We start from the raw sequence: 7,028 nt of genomic DNA on the forward strand, positions 1-7,028 counted from the left end.
AATGGTATTTCTGGTTTTAGATCCTTGAGGAATAATCAAAACCACAATTAGATACCATCTCACGCCAGTTAAATTAGTCCTCTTTATATTTTAAGAAAACATTTGTTTTGTCCTGTGAGCGTTGTTGGATTGCACATATTCAGATTATTATGAGATGTTCCCATCTGCTGTAGTAAACATGGAAATTTTGAAGGTGTCTGACAATAGTTTTGGTCCTGGAGTACTAAAAGTATCCAGGTAGAGTTCATGTTTTCCATAGTGATAAATGCAACCAAAGCTCTTAGCAAGTTGTACTGCTAGAACATGTTATGTGTTTTTTACACATATGTCATAATATGTTTTTCAGATTCCTGGAAGAAATCCCAATGAACAGGGGTCATTATCAGGCCACATTTCTGGTATCTGTGGTAAGTAATGATGTTCATTTTAACCCCATCACAGACCATTTGATCTTCATATATCTAGGTAAGTGATGTCCGTTTATGTGAACTGTTTACCATGTGCTTTTGTAACAGTTATTTTTGTAAGTAATGACAGTATTTCTAGTTTTAGTGACCATGTTATATTGTTTTTAATTTAGAGAAAACTTATGGTTTATGCTGTATCAAATGATTTGCATGTACACAGATAACAACTTGGTGTGCTTTATAGTAGTAACTGTGGTATATTTGCAGATAGGTAGTCAAGAAAAAATGGTGTGTCCTTCAAGGGTGTAGACCTTGGGAATACTGCAAAATTCCATGTAGATTTATGTCTTCTGCAATGATGGCAGTCAAAAAGTTATTTGCAGGGTTCTGGTGGAAAAGTTGTGTCCACAGACACATTTGTCATAATGTGGTTTCAGGTTCCTGTCAAGGGGTCATGGGAAACCTCATCATGATCAACAATGGGGCATTGCTGGTATCCAAGCCAATTATGATGTGGGCCTTAAACACCCTACAAAAATGTGATCTACAGAAATGTAGGTAACTGTAGATGGTTTTCCTAATTTTTATGTTGCCATATTTTGTGCAGGTATTTAGTTAAGGAATTATATTTTCCCAGCCAATGCTGGTAAGCATTAGTCATTATTTTAGAGTTTAGTTATAATGTGCTTAGTCTTATAGTGAGGGAGGGATATGCAGGTATCCAGGTAAGTTTTCCTACTGTTTCTCACCACGTTATTGACCATGAGACTTCAACATCATCAAGAGATGATGGTGCCACTACATTGTTGACATTGAAGTCATGGCAAATCCAAGTAGTGTTGAAGGTTCCCTGCTGATGGAAGTGCCCGGAATTATTCGTGTCTTGTCTTTTTTTATGTAAAACAAATTGTTTCCTTAAACACACTTGAGCAATGTGTTTTTTAGTTTTCTGTAATGAGCTCACAATCGAGCTTAACAATAGTCATTAATGGAACCTTGCTGTAACCTGCTAATTGAGAAAGTGTGTTTACCACAATCAGACCATTTGATCTTTACATTTCCATGTAAGTGAGGGTGATGCCCTTAACACTTGCCTACCATGTATTCCTGCAGGTATCCTGTTAAGTTCTTTCCTAGTATACAGGTATAAGATTATGTGATATTAACACATTAGCAACCTTCCTATTTTCAGATATGTAGGTGATTAATGATTTTTTTGAGACTATTCTTGTAACCTTGTGTTTGTCATGCATGCAGTTAAGAAATTAATTTTTCCCTAACATTGCTAGTAAGGATGAGATTTTACTGTATTCTTGTTTACACATAATGTGTATTTATCAATTGTAGTGATATATGGATATGCGAGTATCCAGGTAATTTATCATATTGTCCATCACTGTAATACTGAGATTTTTGTAGGCATCACTTCAAGAGAGGAAAGTTTCTCTTACAAGTGTTTTCCCTTGGCGTTATGCAAGCATCCAGTTACCTTTGATGGGCCCTGAAATGATGGAAGAGACCAAGGGAATTTGCAGGTGTACAGGTAGAATGATACATTTAGGAAACACATTTTCAACAGTATATTTTTTAGGTTCATTTGAAGAGGTCACAGTGAGCCTATCAATAATAGTTAACAGGGATCATTGCTCATATGGATGTACGTGATAATGTGGGCCTAAAACACAGCCCAGCCCATCTGATCTTCCCTTATATAGGTAAGTGATGGTGTCCCTAACACTTCTGTTACTATGATTTTGTTGTACCTGTTCAAGTAAGAAATGATAGAGCTCTTACCAATTTAAAAAAACATTATTTTTCTCACTTTTTATATTTTAGAATAACTTTATGATTAACCTCTGAGTTTTGAGTGATAGTGCCTATCCTTGTTATTGGTGTTTCTTACCACAGCAGTAACCAGGGGATTTTTATAGGTGTCCTGTCAAGAAATGACCGTCTTACCTGACAGTGGTATTGATCTTGCATTATTACAAGTATCCAGGTAGAGTTTCTGTGTTCTGTAATGATGGAGTGACGAAGGTTATTTTCAGATGCCTTGGTGGAAATGTTTGTGTCCTTTAACACATATTTCACAATGTGTATTTCAGGTTTCTGTAGTGAGACCCTGATAAACCTAGCAATGGTTGGTATGGCAGACATTTCTGGTATGCAGGCAAGTGATGGTGTGTTCTTTAATCACATCATAGACCATCAGATCTTCATATACCTTTTTTTTTTTTTTTTGACAGAGTCTCGCTTTGTCACCCAGGCCGGAGTGCAGTGGGGTGATCTCGGCTCACTGCAGCCTCCACCTCCCAGGTTCAAGCGATTCTCGTGCCTCTGCGTCCTGAATAGCTGGGATTACAGGTGTGCACCACCACATCCTGCTGATTTTTGTATTTTTAGAGATGGGGTTTTGGCACGTTGGCCAAGCTGGTCTCGAACTCCTGGCCTCAAGCAATCCACCCACCTTGGCCTCCCAAAGTGCTGGAATTACAGACGTGCACCTCCACGCCCAGCCAGATCTTCATATATCTAAGTAAGTGGTATACATTTGCCTAAACTTTTTTACTATGTGATTTTTTCCATAGGTACTCAGGTAAGAAATGATAGTCTTTACCAACTTTAGCAACCATGTTATCCTGCTGTTTTATATTTTAGAGAAAATTTATGTTTAACTTTGTGATTGGTAAGCTGTTTGCTATCCAAGGAATTAACCATGGAGTTGCATGTCATAGTAGCAATTGTGAGTTTGTTTGCAGGTAAGTAGTAGAGAGAAAATGGTATCTCTAACAGTGCTATAGACCTTGCAGTACTGCAAGATTCCAGGTATACTTGATGGTTCTTGCAATGATGGTAGTGAATAAGCTTAATTGCAGGGTTCAAGGAAAAAAGCTGTGTCTACACAAATTTGTCATAATGTGTTTTTAGGATCCTGTCAAGAAGTCATGGTAAACCCCATCATGATCAAGAATGAGACTTTGCTTGCATCTAGGTAAGTAATGATGTAGGCCTTAAGCAAGCACTCAGAAAACAATCTGATCATCAGATCTATAATTAAGTGTGGATGGTGCCTCTAACTTTTGTGTTACCATGGTTTTTTTGCAGGCATTCAGTTAAGAAATGATGTTTTCCCAACCAAGGCTAGTAAGCATTAGCCCTTATTATTTTAGAGTTTAGATATAATGTGTAGTATCTAACCAAGCTGGGCATAGTTGCATGTGCCTATAGTATGAGCTACTCTGGAGGCTGAGGCAGGAGGATCACTTGAGCCCAGGAGGTCGAGGCTAAAGTGAGCTGTGATCACACCACTGCACTCCAACTTGGGTGACAGGACAAAACCCTGTCTCTTAAAAAAATAAAAGAGGTATAATGTGTGTTTAACATTAGTCTCTAAGGAGGGCTGTGCCGATATCCAGGTGAGTTATCCTACTCTTCCACATTATAGTATGAACAATGAGATTTCTAAGTCAAGCGATGATGGTTTCTCTAACATTGGTGTTGATCTCAAGGTTCTACTAAGATCGAGGTAGCGTTGGTGGTTCCTCTAATGAGGAAAATGACTGATACAAGTTGCAGGTGCCCCGTCCTTTTTTGCTGGTAAAACAGCATGTTTCATTAAACACATTCATCATTGAATGTGTTTCTTCAGGTACCCGTAGTCATGAAATCATAGTGAACCTAACAGTGGTCATTTATGTGTTCTTGGTAGTAACTAGGTCAGTGATAAATTGGGTCTTACCACACTACAGACCACCTGTTCTTCAGATTTTTAGGTAAGCGAGTATGGTCCTTCTAACACAGTGTTACTGTGTTTGTCTCTTTCAGGCTTCCCAAAAGTTGTTTGATAGTATACAGGCATGAGATGGTGTGACTCTAACTCATTAGATGCCTTCGTCTTTTCAGTCATGTAAGTAATGAATGGTGTTTTCAAGGCCGTTATATAAACCTTGTTTATGGCATGTATGCAGTTTAAAAATTAAATTGTCCCTAATACTAACAGGAACCATGAGTTTTTAATGTATTTTTCTTTTGAGATAATGTGTATTTAACACTTGTACTGATAGACATATATGCAGGTATCTTGGTATTTTATCATATTGCTCATCACCACATTGGCCATGGGATTTTTGGAGGTATCTGTCAAAGAGTGGACGGTGCCTCTTCCTATAGTTTGTCTTCGTAGTTCTGCCCTTATCTAGCGTTTATGGGCCCCAAAAGATTCAAGAAACCAAGGGAATTTGTAGTTGTACAAGTAGAATTAGACTAGTACCAAACCCATTTCCCACAATGTGTTTTCCAGAGTGTGTCAAGAGATCATGGTGAGCCTATCTATGGTAATTAATATGTGATATTGCTGGTTTTGAGGTAAATGATGATGGAGAGACCTAAACCAGAGCACAGGTTACCTGATCTTCGTATAGATATAAGTGATTGGTTGTGTCCCTAACACTTGATGTTAACCATGATTTCTTTTTAAATATTCTGATAGGAAATGATAGTCTTTACCAATTCTCAAAACCACGAATTTTCCCTTTTTATATTTTTATATTTTAAGAAAACATTTGTTTTCTTAAAACATCACAGATCATCTGGTCTTTACATATCCAGATAAGTGATGTTTGTTTGCCTAAACTTGTTTACCATGTGATTTTTTAAAAAACAATTCTAGTAACCATGTTACCCTATTGTTCTGTGTTTTAGAGAAAATTTATTTTTTACACTGTGGGTGTTTTATGAGTTGCAGACATCCAGGTAATTTTCATATGTTCTGCATCACAGTATTATCCATGGTATTTTTACAGATGTGCAGTCAGAAAGCAATGGTGTCTTTAACCATGGTGTAGACCTTGTATTATAGCAAGTTTCCAGGTAGAGATGTATCCTGCAATGATGGAAGTGGATAAGATTATTTGCAATTGTCCAAGTTGAAAAGTGGTGTCTATATCACATTTGTCACGGTGTGTTTTTCAGGTTCCAGCCAAAAGATCATGTTGAACTTCATAATGACCATTAATGGGGGCTTTGCTTGTAGACAAGCGATTATGTGGGCCTTAAGCATCCTACAGATCATGTGATCTTCAGATATCTTGGTAAGTATACATGGTGCCCCTAACATTTGTGTTATCAGAGGTTTTTTGCAGCTATTCAAGTAAGAAATGATAGTGTCCCAATAAATACTCTGAAGCAGTATCCCTTTCTGTTTGAGTTTAGGTATGTGTTTAACCTTAGTAGTGACTAAAATATATTCAGGTATCCAAGTCAGTTATAATTTTGTCCAACACCTATATATTGACCATGACTTTTTTTTGCAGTTATCTTGTCAAGACGAAAATATGCCTCTAAGTAGGTTGTCGACTTTGAACATCTGAATGTTTCCAGGTAGATTTGAAGGGCCCCATAATTATCAAGTAACCATAGAATTTTGCAGGTGTTCGTATAGTACATGCATTCCTAACACAATTTTTATCATGATTTTTTTAAAGATTCGCTTAAGAGATGATGGTGCCTTCTCTACTGTGATTAAGGCTCATATCATCTCTTAACTGATAGCAGCAAAATCACAAATTAAATATTATTGTTAGTTGAACCGTCATCTCTTGATTACTGTTTTTGCAGATGTCCACTCAAGGGTTAATGGTGTCTCTAACTACAATGTTGATCGTAGATACTTGCTAGTATCTAGGTAGATTTTATGGTTTTTTTTTTAAGTTTATAGTGCCCATAGAATTTTCAGGTGTCCAGATTATAGATTTGTCCTTAAGCATTATTGTCTCTTTGGGTTTTTGTGAATTCCAATTAAAAGATTATTGAAAACTTCCCTATGGTACTGAAGGCAAGATTTTGCTTGCATCCAAGTACAAGATGATGTTGGTACCAAAGCTGATATCCAGGTAAGCAATACAGGTGTTCTTAAGCCAACAGAGTGACCAAGTTTGTTTGCAAGTATTCTTGTAAGTCATGTTGACTAACCACCATAGCGACCAGGGGAATTTTGCAGATATCCTATTAAGCTATGAAGATGCCTGTAACTAAGGTGTTTTCCTTGGAAATGCGCAGGCATCCAGATAAGAGTTGATGGTGTCCCTAATCAAGATCATGACTATGGGATTTTGCAGTTAGGCAAGGAATGATGTGCCCCTACTGTGATGTTTATTTTGGCCTTTTTAGGTGTTCAAGTTAGAGATGGCGTTTGTCTAATACATTAGTGACCATGGGGTTTTTGCAAGTATCTAATTAGAAGATGATGGTGTCTGTATGTACAGTGCTGACCTCTGAATTTTGCATGTATCCAGATAAAAGTTGTTCTGTCCCTTACCATGTTAGTGGTCTTAGGATATTTTAGTTGTCCAGGTAAAGGGTGATGTGTCCTTAATCACATTAGTTACCATGGGATATTGCATGTGTCCAGTTAAGAGATGATAGTGGCCCTAACCATGGTACTGACCATGAATTTTTGCAATTTTCCAGGATACAGATAGTGTTTCACTAGCTTCAGTATTGATCGTGTGGTTTTGCAGCCATTCTAACAAGAAATTATGTATCCACAATTCTGGTTTTTATCCTCAGATTTATTTAGGTATTCTGGAAAGAGATAATGGTGTTCCTAACATTTACTGACCA

The 7,028-nt window shown here is 37.3% G+C and overlaps 1 long non-coding RNA gene across 1 annotated transcript; it reads left to right on the plus strand.

Annotated features, from left to right (window-relative positions):
- Window positions 1-2,682: 2,682 nt before the first annotated feature.
- Window positions 2,683-5,517, plus strand: LOC129476309 (uncharacterized). Its single transcript, XR_008654907.2, has 4 exons — window positions 2,683-2,943; window positions 3,336-3,399; window positions 4,233-4,314; window positions 5,379-5,517. It is a non-coding gene; the product is annotated as an uncharacterized lncRNA (long non-coding RNA).
- The last annotated feature ends 1,511 nt before the right edge of the window (window positions 5,518-7,028 follow it).

The sequence above is a fragment of the Symphalangus syndactylus genome, chromosome X (genome assembly GCF_028878055.3).
Source record: "Symphalangus syndactylus isolate Jambi chromosome X, NHGRI_mSymSyn1-v2.1_pri, whole genome shotgun sequence".
Classification (NCBI taxonomy): Eukaryota; Metazoa; Chordata; class Mammalia; order Primates; family Hylobatidae; genus Symphalangus; species Symphalangus syndactylus.